We start from the raw sequence: 14,526 nt of genomic DNA on the forward strand, positions 1-14,526 counted from the left end.
TGGCAATTCTGGCCGACGGAATCCAAGTTTTCCACCTTGGAAACCTGGTTTGTATAGTCTGAAGTCAATTTCGACCAAAAGTATCCCGACCTTCCCATCGGTCAGCCGGATGTAGCTTTGGTCCCTATGAGACCTCGTCCTGGAGTCCCATCACTGCTAAGTCAAATGGCCACCTCCGGCCTTCCTGGCAATTCTGGCCGACGGAATCCAAGTTTTCCACTTTGGAAACCTGGTTTGTATAGTCTAAAGTCAATTTCGACCAAAAGTATCCCGACCTACCCATCGCTCAGGCAGATGTAGCTTTGGTCCCTATGAGACCTCGTCCTGGAGTCCCATCACTGCTAAGTCAAATGGCTACCCCCGGCCTTCTTGGCAATTCTGGCCGACGGAATCCAAGTTTTCCACTTTGGAAACCTGGTTTGTATAGTCTAAAGTCAATTTCGACCAAAACTATCCCGACCTTCCCATCGGTCCGCCGGATGTAGCTTTGGTCCCTATGAGACCTCGTCCTGGAGTCCCATCACTGCTAAGTCAAATGGCTACCCCCGGCCTTCCTGGCAATTCTGGCCGACGGAATCCAAGTTTTCCGCTTTGGAAACCTGGTTTGTATAGTCTAAAGTCAATTTCGACCAAAAGTATCCCGACCTTCCCATCGGTCCGCCGGATGTAGCTTTGGTCCCTATGAGACCTCGTCCTGGAGTCCCATCACTGCTAATTCAAATGGTTACCCCCGGCCTTCCTGGCAATTCTGGCCGACGGAATCCAAGTTTTAGACTTTGGAAACCTGGATTGGATAGTCTAAAGTCAATTTCGACCAAAAGTATCCCGACCTTCCCATCGGTCCGCCGGATGTAGCTTTGGTCCCTATGAGACCTCGTCCTGGAGTCCCATCACTGCTTAGTCAAATGGCTACCCCCGGCCTTCCTGGCAATTCTGGCCGACGGAATCCAAGTTTTAGACTTTGGAAACCTGGTTTGTATAGTCTAAAGTCATTTTCGACCAAAAGTATCCCGACCTTCCCATCGGTCTGCCGGATGTAGCCTCGGTTCCTATGAGACCTCGCCCTGCAGTCCCATCACTGCTAAGTCAAATGGCTACCCCCGGCCTTCCTGGCAATTCTGGCCGACGGAATCCAAGTTTTACACTTTGGAAACCTGGATTGAATAGTCTAAAGTCAATTTCGACCAAAAGTATCCCGACCTTCCCATCGGTCAGCAGGATGTAGCTTTGGTCCCTATGAGACCTCGTCCTGGAGTCCCATCACTGCTAAGTCAAATGGCTACCCCCGGCCTTCCTGGCAATTCTGGCCGACGGAATCCAAGTTTTCCACTTTGGAAACCTGGTTTGTATAGTCTAAAGTCAATTTCGACCAAAAGTATCCCGACCTTCCCATCGGTCAGCCGGATGTAGCTTTGGTCCCTATGAGACCTCGTCCTGGAGTCCCATCACTGCTAAGTCGAATGGCTACCCCCGGCCTTCCTGGCAATTCTGGCCGACGGAATCCAAGTTTTCCACTTTGGAAACCTGGTTTGTATAGTATAAAGTCAATTTCGACCAAAAGTATCCCGACCTTCCCATCGCTCAGGCAGATGTAGCTTTGGTCCCTATGAGACCTCGTCCTGGAGTCCCATCACTGCTAAGTCAAATGGCTACCCCCAGCCTTCTTGGCAATTCTGGCCGACGGAATCCAACTTTTCCACTTTGGAAACCTGGTTTGTATAATCTAAAGTCAATTTCGACCAAAAGTATCCCGACCTTCCCATCGGTCAGCCGGATGTAGCCTTGGTCGCTATGAGACCTTGTCCTGGAGTCCCATCACTGCTAAGTCAAATGGCTACCCCCGACCTTCCTGGAAATTCTGGCCGACGGAATCCAAGTTTTCCACTTTGGAAACCTGATTTCTATAGTCTGAAGTCAATTTCGACCAAAAGTATCCCATCCTTCCCATCGGTCAGTCGGATGTAGCCTTGGTCGCTATGAGACCTTGTCCTGGAGTCCCATCACTGCGAAGTTAAATGGCTACCCCCGACCTTCCTGCGAATTCTGGCCGACGGAATCCAAGTTTTAGACTTTGGAAACCTGGTTTGTATAGTCTAAAGTCATTTTCGACCAAAAGTATCCCGACCTTCCCATCGGTCAGCCGGATGTAGCTTTGGTCCCTATGAGACCTCGTCCTGGAGTCCCATCACTGCTAAGTCAAATGGCTACCCCCGGCCTTCCTGGCAATTCTGGCCGACGGAATCCAAGTTTTCCACTTTGGAAACCTGGTTTGTATAGTCTAAAGTCAGTTTCGACCAAAAGTATCCCGACCTTCCCATCGCTCAGGCAGATGTAGCTTTGGTCCCTATGAGACCTCGTCCTGGAGTCCCATCACTGCTAAGTCAAATGGCTACCCCCGGCCATCTTGGCAATTCTGGCCGACGGAATCCAAGTTTTCCACTTTGGAAACCTGGTTTGTATAGTCTAAAGTCATTTTCGACCAAAAGTATCCCGACCTTCCCATCGGTCTGCCGGATGTAGCTTTGGTCCCTATGAGACCTCGTCCTGGAGTCCCATCACTGCTAATTCAAATGGCTACCCCCGGCCTTCCTGCGAATTCTGGCCGACGGAATCCAAGTTTTAGACTTTGGATCCTGGATTGAATAGTCTAAAGTCAATTTCGACCAAAAGTATCCCGACCTTCCCATCGGTCAGCCGGATGTAGCCTTGGTCGCTATGAGACCTTGTCCTGGAGTCCCATCACTGCTAAGTCAAATGGCTACCCCCGACCTTCCTGGAAATTCTGGCCGACGGAATCCAAGTTTTCCACTTTGGAAACCTGATTTCTATAGTCTGAAGTCAATTTCGACCAAAAGTATCCCATCCTTCCCATCGGTCAGTCGGATGTAGCCTTGGTCGCTATGAGACCTTGTCCTGGAGTCCCATCACTGCGAAGTTAAATGGCTACCCCCGACCTTCCTGCGAATTCTGGCCGACGGAATCCAAGTTTTAGACTTTGGAAACCTGGTTTGTATAGTCTAAAGTCATTTTCGACCAAAAGTATCCCGACCTTCCCATCGGTCTGCCGGATGTAGCCTCGGTTCCTATGAGACCTCGCCCTGGAGTCCCATCACTGCTAAGTCAAATGGCTACCCCCGGCCTTCCTGGCTGTTCTGCCCAGCGGAATCCAAGTTTTCCACTTTGGCAACCTGGTTTGTATAGTCTAATGTCATTTACGACCAAAAGTATCCCGACCTTCCCATCGGTCAGCCGGATGTAGCCTTGGTCCCTATGAGACCTCTTATAAGGCGAAGCTATGTCCGAGTTAAGATTGTAGCCCCTCATTTTGAGCTTGCTGAGTCAGAGACTTTTTCTCTGATTCGCCTCACGCTCGAATCAAGGACTTCTTCCTTGATTCCCTCCCTGTACTGCGATGATTGTATAATAAAAGTATGCGTTGCGGTTGAACTGCGTTAGAATTAAGCGTGCGAAAGAAGACGTCGATCATCCGCCGTGGGATACTCCATTATTTCAGACTCAAGAAAGAAGACAGCCGCCGCGGAATTATTCTTAAGTGCGATACTGATCACTGCGTTTAAAATAAGGTTTAGAATAAGAACGGGAGGTGGGTGGAATTGAATTTCCACCCACCTCCCAGGGTCTCATTCGCAGCAACCCCCACGTGGTGGACCTGGAAACTAGAACTATCGCCGTCAGAGTAGTCCCTGTCGAGGATGGTGCTAGGCGAATGACTGCGAATTGTGTTAAATATGCCGAGTAGTTATTCTTTATTTTAATTCTGATAGTGGTTTGTTTCGCATTACCGTGATATTGCCTATTTCCAATCAGATTCCTCTTCTCTGATTTTTCTCATATCGAATCAAGAACTTCCTCCTTGATTCCGTTCCTGTGCGTCTTGTCACCATAATTGCTCGGCATATGTGAGACGAATGTATCGTTTTATAAGGCGAAACTATGTCAGAATTAAGATTGTATCCCCCAATTTTGCTCTTGTTGAATAAGAGACTTCTTTTCTGATTCGCCTCATGCTCGAATCAAGGATTTCTTCCTTGATTTACTCCCCATACTGCGATGATTGTATAATATAAGTGATGCGTTGAGCGTGAACTCTAGGATACATTATTTCAGGCTCAAGGAAGAAGACATCGATCGACCGCCGTGGGATACATCGCTTCATTTACTAATTATGCTATATTAATCCCATATTACTATTTATTGCTATGTGTTCCTGCATTTCAGTACAGACTCAAGAAAGAAGGCAGCTGGCGTGGGATTATTTTTAAGTGCGAAACCCACAAATGCGTTGATAATAATACTATATGTCGAATTAGAAACGGAGGTCGATGGAATTGAATTTCTATCCGCCTCCCAGGGTCTCATTCGCAGCAACCTCCACGTGGTAGACCTGGAAACCAGCAGCATCGCCGATGGAGTACATTCCCATCGAGGATGCTGCTAGGCTAATCGGCTGCGGGATTGTATTAAATTGTATTAAGACATTGTGCGCCGATTAAATTTCAGATACTAAAACATGGGCGTCAATGATTATATTGATACATTGTTAAACATCAATCATACTGAAATTTATAACCAATGGAAAAGAATAATAAATTGGATTTTGTAATTTTACTTTGCATTTTTATTAAATATATGTAAAATGTTACATTAACGTAGGATTAACAATTAAATAATAGACTAAAAATCCTCCACCATCGCGGGGCAGGCGCGCAGTGTGTTAATAACAAAAGCCAAGGTTCCTATAAAATCGTTGAGTGCAAACGGTTAAACAGGAGGACGCGATGAAACTCAAGGAGGTCGCGAGTATGCTGGGGACCTTCGACCTTATAAGGACAGTCTTGACAGTGGAGGGCTCAGTTCCTCGCGAACTCTTCAACTGCGAGGATGGGGGAGGACCAGCAGACCCTCCTGGACTATCCTGGACTATCCTGGGCTACCCTGGGCTACCCTGGGCTACACTGGGCTACACTGGTCTACTCCTACCTTCACTCTGGGGCACTGGTGACCACTACTGGCTACCATCGATCAGTCGGGATTAATGCAGATCCATGGTGGCCAGTACTGGTGAATGCCAACGAGTGGTCCTCGGCTTCTCCTAAGCTATGTACCGATTGCGAACAGCGATCGGTGAGTCGCATGCTCTTTCTTTTTAACTCCAGTCACCGATCATGTCGTAGGATGAATGGTCCGTACCGATACCGGTGACTGGTGGTACCATTTTAGTAGTTTTTGATTGTGTGAGTGCAGTGACCTCGGATATGCCTCTCGAGGCATACCCGAGAGTAGTAGCATATTTTAATTTATTTATTAGATACGATAGGGTTTTCTTGTACGTCGCGTTTAAAGTTAACTGTAAATACTAGCAACAATACTTTGACTTTTTACCGAATTACGAGTAACGTAACTTTATTCTGTACTATGATATGTAAGATATAACACAACCTTCAACATCGAATATTCAGATAATAAGATTGGGAACTTAGTGGTACATTAATTGTATCAATAGGTTCAGTCTGCTTTTTGATTTTTAAAGTTCGACTAACATACAGTCGATTGAAATGATTGATTATTCGCGTTAAAGTTAATTTAATCGCTGAAATATCACAGTAAATATCGTACAAGAAAACATTTCGCGACGGTTAGGTCTCTGAATCGATCAACTACTTGTAAAACATTCTTGTGATATTAGAAACAGCTGCTTCGACAAAGGGATCACCTAAGTATTTTTGAAAATGTGTTAAAAGTTTAAAATAGAATCATTCATATTGCTATTTCACTTAGAGTCTCATTTTCTATTAAATTTCAATTTCTCTTATTGTTTTATCGAATATTACAGTAGTTGTACATTAGTACACTCTTCATTTCTAAAGTTAGAGAATAAAATTCTTAATTCTGAGTCAATTAAAGTAATTGTTGAGAACCAAAGAACATTAGTCCGTTAGAAAAATCAGAAACTAACATGATTTTATAGCTAGGATTTTCAGGATATTGTTTCCATGTTCATTGTTCGATCTCTCTCAAGAGCCCAGGTGCTACTTCGGAGAGTGAGAGCAATGGGCATGATGAAATTGTTATTATTTAAACATGTGAGCGATTGGAAATGGTTAGCGTATCGTGCCCGACGTATTATCCACTTGTGTGTGTGTGTGCGTGTGTGTGTGTGTGTGTGTGTGGTTAGGAAGTGGAAATGCGTCGGACTTTATAATATGACAAATACTCTTTATACGTATATATTCCAGTTACTGTAAATGAAATATATAAATTGTTTGTGGAATATATACACACTCTTCCTTATTCCCTTATTCAATAGAGTACGAATATTAACATATTAGAATACTTTGATCGTCCATACGTTACCAAACGACATAAAGAAGGGTAGAATTATATTAATTTCAATGACTTATTCGTGCCAAGTAAAATATTTTCTCAAAGATCGTTAGCCATTGCCAGTCGATTTCAGGAATTGATATACTAGAGTATGAGAATGTGGTTGTTAGTGAACGTCCCGGGACGTTCTCTCTAGGCGTTAGGTTCTTTCGCACTCAGGTGCATCAGAGACAATCGTGAAGTGATGTGTGTTTGTGAGAATGAGTCTCTTGCTCCTTTTTTAAATATAGCTATAGGTAGGCAGGTAGCATACTCTCTGGAATGAATGTTAGATTTAAGTAGGCAGGGGCCGGTGCTGGCCTTCGTTTCTGCACGATGGTCAGTTACCGGGGAACTTGAAAAATCAGTTCAAAGTTGATAGCAAAACGGAGCATGCCGTTTGCTGATCAACCTTGATCTCGACTTTTCAAGTTCCACATGGATACCGCGATCGCGATCGGTGTTAGGCGCGAATAGGCGAAACGCTCGAAATTGCTCGATTGCACTGTCGAATGGTCGATGGCTGTTCCCGAGCTAATGGCCATTCGCTATCGAGCAAGCTCAGGGTTTCAGAAATGGTGGACTGCCGAAGAAAAGAAGAGGCGTATGCCGAAGAGGCCCAGACAAAGTGTCGCTCAAGAGGGCAACTATTAATGGCGCTCCATCTCTGCATGCAGATGGAGCGTCATTTTATGTTACTACTTTGTCACTGCACTCACTTTAGCTTTAATAGAAATGGTGGTGGTAGTAGTAGAAGTAGTTGTAGTTGTATTGGGCTGGCCATTGCCGCCCCAACGTCCAGCAATGAGCATTTCGCGATTTTTAATTAGCGTTGCGAGACAAACATTACGGTTTGAATTAGAGCTGTGAATGATATAATCGCGATTTCGATTACAACTATTTTTAGTACTTGGTTTTTGAAATTGCTTTAAAGATAGCTTTGCGTATGACAAACATTGATCGCGTTTGACTTTAATACTATTAAATATAAAGCGCAATTATGTTAAGTGACACGTAGTTGTCTTGATTTTGAGATAGCATTGCGATTAATTGAATAAACGCGTTTGACAAAGCGTACTTTATTAAATATAATATCCATTTATTAATGTAGCGTTGCGAAATCGGTAGATCGGGGTCTTCTTAGAGTCGCGACCACGATTTTTCGCGTTGTCTTAGAGTTGCGTTGTATTAAATGCTCAAACATATGCTGGAACCATAAGAACCACAGAGCAATTTGCGTTACTGCGAAACGTGGTTCTTTGTAGCTAAAACAGCTGCACATTATAGCCCGCAGCCCAAAAGGCTGCCCCGTATTCTTACATGTAGCGTGGCGTATAAAGAAACTGGTGCACGCGAGTTATTCGTTTTAAATGAAATAATTTAGAGTTGCGTTCGATACTGAAACCCTCGCGTTTTTATTGTATGATATTTGTAAAGTAGCGTTGCGATTAATCATACATTTTTCGCGTTTCTTATTGAAAACTTTGCTCATTTTATTAATTAGCGTGGCGAACAGTAATGCACCTCTCACGTTCATTATTGAAATACTTTTATATTCCGTAAATTAGTGTTGCGAAATAAATGGTCCACTCTCGCGACTTTTATAGCATATATAATGTACAGAGTGGACAGTCCCATATTTTAAATATCCATCCTCCTATTCAATTTCATGTAATTGAACAAAACTTACTATCTAATGAAGTGAGTTTTTGTTTCAGAGGAATTTGGGTGGGATAGAGGATGCAATTCTCAGGGGAAAATGGTATATATCTTAATTTTAATTCTAATTTAATTTATTTAATCCTTTGTGTTTCTGTTTCAGGGAATATTATAACTGCAATGGTAAGGAAAAATCGTATAATTTTTCTTAGGCTCCATTTCTTAAATTGTATTCATCCACTAATCGAATAAGACAGTTTCTGTTTCAGTTCCTTTAGCTTATCCTTCGTATTTGTTTCAGCACTAATTCTAATGTATTTTTAATACAATTTCAGTCTAATTTTAGTCTAATCTTAGTTTAATTTTCCTTTAACATTGACACATCATTACTTTATTCATAATATAATCGTTATTTAACATTACTGCAGGGCATTTACAATTACCTCACGAACATTTTACAAATTTGTTAGTGTTGTATTTCCGTACAGGCTCAAGAAGCAGTATAATATTGACTATGATAGTTTTAGGTGCGTTAATAATAAGATTCAGAATAAGAACGGGAGGTGGGTGGAATTGAATTTGCACCCACCTCCCAGGGTCTCATTCGCAGCAACCTCCACGTGGTGAACCTGGAAACTAGTAGCATCGCCGAAGAGTAGCTTCTATCGAGGGTGTTGCTAGGCCAATAGCTGCAAATTGTGTGAAATATGCCGAGTTGTTATTCTTTAGCTTCATTCTCACTTCGCTCGTTTCCATCTATCCGGTTCGCTTGACCATGTTTGCAAGTGCATCGGGCCGTGTGACGCCGGTCGGTCTGCAGTTCACGTACCTCGGTGTTCGGCCTTCGACCTTATAAGGAGCAGGTTCGGCAGCAGGACCTCAGTTTCTCGGGAACTCCTGACCAGAGAGTTCTCCTGGGTCTCCTGGGCCTCCTGAGCCTCCTGAGCTCCCCTGGTGCTCCCTGGAACTTCCCGGACCTCTGTGGGCACCAGTGGCCTACTCCTACCACCACCCCCGGCCACCTTCGACCTTATAAGGAGCAGGTTCAGCAGCAGGAGCTCAGGTTCCTCGGGAACTCCTGGGCCTCCTGAGCTCCCTGAGCTCCTCCTGAGCTCCCCCTGAGCTCCCCCGGAGCTCCCTGGTGCTCCCTGGTTCTCCCTGGAACTACCCGGACCTCTGTGGGCACAGTGGCCTACTCCTACCACCACCCCCGGCCACCTTCGACCTTATAAGGAGCAGGTTCGGCAGCAGGAGCTCAGTTCCTCGGGAACTCCTGGGCCTCCTGAGCTCCCTGAGCTCCTCCTGAGCTCCCCCTGAGCTCCCCCTGAGCTCCCACGGAGCTCCCTGGTGCTCCCTGGTTCTCCCTGGAACTACCCGGACCTCTGTGGGCACAGTGGCCTACTCCTACCAACACCCCCGGCCGCCTTCGACCTTATAAGGAGCAGGTTCGGCAGCAGGACCTCAGTTCCTCGGGAACTCCTGACCAGAGAGTTCTCCTGGGCCTCCCGGGCCTCCTGAGCTCCCTGGTTCTCCGTGGAACTACCCGGACCTCTGTGGGCACCAGTGGCCTACTCCTACCACCACCCCCGGCCACCTTCGACCTTATAAGGAGCAGGTTCGGCAGCAGGACCTCAGTTCCTCGGGAACTCCTGACCAGAGAGTTCTCCTGGGCCTCCCGGGCCTCCTGAGCTCCCTGGTTCTCCCTGGAACTACCCGGACATCTGTGGGCACCAGTGGCCTACTCCTACCACCACCCCCGGCCACCTTCGACCTCATAAGGAGCAGGTTCGGCAGCAGGACCTCAGTTCCTCGGGAACTCCTGACCAGAGAGTTCTCCTAGGCCTCCCGGGCCTCCTGAGCTCCCTGGTTCTCCGTGGAACTACCCGGACCTCTGTGGGCACCAGTGGCCTACTCCTACCACCACCCCCGGCCACCTTCGACCTTATAAGGAGCAGGTTCGGCAGCAGGACCTCAGTTCCTCGGGAACTCCTGACCAGAGAGTTCTCCTGGGCCTCCCGGGCCTCCTGAGCTCCCTGGTTCTCCGTGGAACTACCCGGACCTCTGTGGGCACCAGTGGCCTACTCCTACCACCACCCCCGGCCACCTTCGACCTCATAAGGAGCAGGTTCGGCAGCAGGACCTCAGTTCCTCGGGAACTCCTGACCAGAGAGTTCTCCTGGGCCTCCCGGGCCTCCTGAGCTCCCTGGTTCTCCGTGGAACTACCCGGACCTCTGTGGGCACCAGTGGCCTACTCCTACCACCACCCCCGGCCACCTTCGACCTCATAAGGAGCAGGTTCGGCAGCAGGACCTCAGTTCCTCGGGAACTCCTGACCAGAGAGTTCTCCTGGGCCTCCCGGGCCTCCTGAGCTCCCTGGTTCTCCGTGGAACTACCCGGACCTCTGTGGGCACCAGTGGCCTACTCCTACCACCACCCCCGGCCACCTTCGACCTTATAAGGAGCAGGTTCGGCAGCAGGACCTCAGTTCCTCGGGAACTCCTGACCAGAGAGTTCTCCTGGGCCTCCCGGGCCTCCTGAGCTCCCTGGTTCTCCGTGGAACTACCCGGACCTCTGTGGGCACCAGTGGCCTACTCCTACCACCACCCCCGGCCACCTTCGACCTTATAAGGAGCAGGTTCGGCAGCAGGACCTCAGTTCCTCGGGAACTCCTGACCAGAGAGTTCTCCTGGGCCTCCCGGGCCTCCTGAGCTCCCTGGTTCTCCGTGGAACTACCCGGACCTCTGTGGGCACCAGTGGCCTACTCCTACCACCACCCCCGGCCACCTTCGACCTTATAAGGAGCAGGTTCGGCAGCAGGACCTCAGTTCCTCGGGAACTCCTGACCAGAGAGTTCTCCTGGGCCTCCCGGGCCTCCTGAGCTCCCTGGTTCTCCGTGGAACTACCCGGACCTCTGTGGGCACCAGTGGCCTACTCCTACCAACACCCCCGGCCGCCTTCGACCTTATAAGGAGCAGGTTCGGCAGCAGGACCTCAGTTCCTCGGGAACTCCTGACCAGAGAGTTCTCCTGGGCCTCCCGGGCCTCCTGAGCTCCCTGGTTCTCCGTGGAACTACCCGGACCTCTGTGGGCACCAGTGGCCTACTCCTACCACCACCCCCGGCCACCTTCGACCTCATAAGGAGCAGGTTCGGCAGCAGGACCTCAGTTCCTCGGGAACTCCTGACCAGAGAGTTCTCCTGGGCCTCCCAGGCCTCCTGAGCTCCCTGGTTCTCCGTGGAACTACCCGGACCTCTGTGGGCACCAGTGGCCTACTCCTGCCACCACCCCGGCCACCTTCGACCTTATAAGGAGCAGGTTCGGCAGCAGGACCTCAGTTCCTCGGGAACTCCTGACCAGAGAGTTCTCCTGGGCCTCCCGGGCCTCCTGAGCTCCCTGGTTCTCCGTGGAACTACCCGGACCTCTGTGGGCACCAGTGGCCTACTCCTACCACCACCCCCGGCCACCTTCGACCTTATAAGGAGCAGGTTCGGCAGCAGGACCTCAGTTCCTCGGGAACTCCTGACCAGAGAGTTCTCCTGGGCCTCCCGGGCCTCCTGAGCTCCCTGGTTCTCCCTGGAACTACCCGGACCTCTGTGGGCACCAGTGGCCTACTCCTACCACCACCCCCGGCCACCTTCGACCTCATAAGGAGCAGGTTCGGCAGCAGGACCTCAGTTCCTCGGGAACTCCTGACCAGAGAGTTCTCCTGGGCCTCCCGGGCCTCCTGAGCTCCCTGGTTCTCCGTGGAACTACCCGGACCTCTGTGGGCACCAGTGGCCTACTCCTACCACCACCCCCGGCCACCTTCGACCTTATAAGGAGCAGGTTCGGCAGCAGGAGCTCAGTTCCTCGGGAACTCCTGGGCCTCCTGGGCCTCCTGAGCTCCCTGAGCTCCTCCTGAGCTCCCCCTGAGCTCCCCCTGAGCTTCCCCGGAGCTCCCTGGTGCTCCCTGGTTCTCCCTGGAACTACCCGGACCTCTGTGGACACAGTGGCCTTCTCCTACCAACACCCCCGGCCGCCTTCGACCTTATAAGGAGCAGGTTCGGCAGCAGGAGCTCAGTTCCTCGGGAACTCCTGACCAGAGAGTTCTCCTGGGCCTCCCGGGCCTCCTGAGCTCCCTGGTTCTCCGTGGAACTACCCGGACCTCTGTGGGCACCAGTGGCCTACTCCTACCACCACCCCCGGCCACCTTCGACCTTATAAGGAGCAGGTTCGGCAGCAGGACCTCAGTTCCTCGGGAACTCCTGACCAGAGAGTTCTCCTGGGCCTCCCGGGCCTCCTGAGCTCCCTGGTTCTCCCTGGAACTACCCGGACCTCTGTGGGCACCAGTGGCCTACTCCTACCACCACCCCCGGCCACCTTCGACCTCATAAGGAGCAGGTTCGGCAGCAGGACCTCAGTTCCTCGGGAACTCCTGACCAGAGAGTTCTCCTGGGCCTCCCGGGCCTCCTGAGCTCCCTGGTTCTCCGTGGAACTACCCGGACCTCTGTGGGTACCAGTGGCCTACTCCTACCACCACCCCCGGCCACCTTCGACCTTATAAGGAGCAGGTTCGGCAGCAGGAGCTCAGTTCCTCGGGAACTCCTGGGCCTCCTGGGCCTCCTGGGCCTCCTGGGCCTCCTGGGCCTCCTGAGCTCCCTGAGCTCCTCCTGAGCTCCCCCTGAGCTCCCCCTGAGCTCCCCCGGAGCTCCCTGGTGCTCCCTGGTTCTCCCTGGAACTACCCGGACCTCTGTGGGCACAGTGGCCTTCTCCTACCAACACCCCCGGCCGCCTTCGACCTTATAAGGAGCAGGTTCGGCAGCAGGACCTCAGTTCCTCGGGAACTCCTGACCAGAGAGTTCTCCTGGGCCTCCCGGGCCTCCTGAGCTCCCTGGTTCTCCGTGGAACTACCCGGACCTCTGTGGGCACCAGTGGCCTACTCCTACCACCACCCCCGGCCACCTTCGACCTTATAAGGAGCAGGTTCGGCAGCAGGACCTCAGTTCCTCGGGAACTCCTGACCAGAGAGTTCTCCTGGGCCTCCCGGGCCTCCTGAGCTCCCTGGTTCTCCGTGGAACTACCCGGACCTCTGTGGGCACCAGTGGCCTACTCCTACCACCACCCCCGGCCACCTTCGACCTCATAAGGAGCAGGTTCGGCAGCAGGACCTCAGTTCCTCGGGAACTCCTGACCAGAGAGTTCTCCTGGGCCTCCCGGGCCTCCTGAGCTCCCTGGTTCTCCGTGGAACTACCCGGACCTCTGTGGGCACCAGTGGCCTACTCCTACCACCACCCCCGGCCACCTTCGACCTTATAAGGAGCAGGTTCGGCAGCAGGACCTCAGTTCCTCGGGAACTCCTGACCAGAGAGTTCTCCTGGGCCTCCCGGGCCTCCTGAGCTCCCTGGTTCTCCGTGGAACTACCCGGACCTCTGTGGGCACCAGTGGCCTACTCCTACCACCACCCCCGGCCACCTTCGACCTCATAAGGAGCAGGTTCGGCAGCAGGACCTCAGTTCCTCGGGAACTCCTGACCAGAGAGTTCTCCTGGGCCTCCCGGGCCTCCTGAGCTCCCTGGTTCTCCGTGGAACTACCCGGACCTCTGTGGGCACCAGTGGCCTACTCCTACCACCACCCCCGGCCACCTTCGACCTTATAAGGAGCAGGTTCGGCAGCAGGACCTCAGTTCCTCGGGAACTCCTGACCAGAGGGTTCTCCTGGGCCTCCCGGGCCTCCTGAGCTCCCTGGTTCTCCCTGGAACTACCCGGATCTCTGTGGGCACCAGTGGCCTACTCCTACCACCACCCCTGGCTACCAGTGACCACCATTGGCCTAACCTGAACTGGGAGGATAGGAGAGGACCAGTAGACACTTTTGATCTCTCCTGGTTCTCCCTGGGGCTTCCCGGACCCCTCTGGGCACCAGTGGCCTACTCCTACCACCACCCTCTGGCTACCAGTGACCACCATTGGCCTAACCTGAACTGAGAGGATAGGAGAGGACTAGTAGACACTCCTGAGCTCCCCTGGTTCTCCCTGGGAATTCCTGGACCGCTCTGGGCACCAGTGGCCTACCCCTACCTTCACCCCTGGCTACCAGTGACTACCATTGACCATTCGCGATTCATGCAGAGCCATGCAGAGCAGTGGACCTCGGCTCATTCCAAGGCATGTGCCGGTTGCACACAGCAATCGGTGAGTCGCATGCTCTTTCCTTTTACTCCAGTCTCCGATCATGTCGTAGGGCAAAGGGTCCGTAGCGACACCGGTGACTGGTGGTACCATTTTAGTAGTAGATTTTGGGAGTGCAGTGAACTCGGATATGCCTCTCGAGGCATATTCGAGAGTAGTAGCGTTTTTTGGTTTATTTGTTAGATAGGATGGGGTTTTCTTGTACGTCGCGTTTAACGTTAATTGCAAATACTAGGAACAATTCTTTGATTTTTATGTTACTTTATTTTCTAGTTTTGTATGTAAGATATAATGCAATTTTCAAGATTGAATATTAA

Source organism: Nomia melanderi, chromosome 1 (assembly GCF_051020985.1).
Source record: "Nomia melanderi isolate GNS246 chromosome 1, iyNomMela1, whole genome shotgun sequence".
Lineage (NCBI taxonomy): Eukaryota > Metazoa > Arthropoda > Insecta > Hymenoptera > Halictidae > Nomia > Nomia melanderi.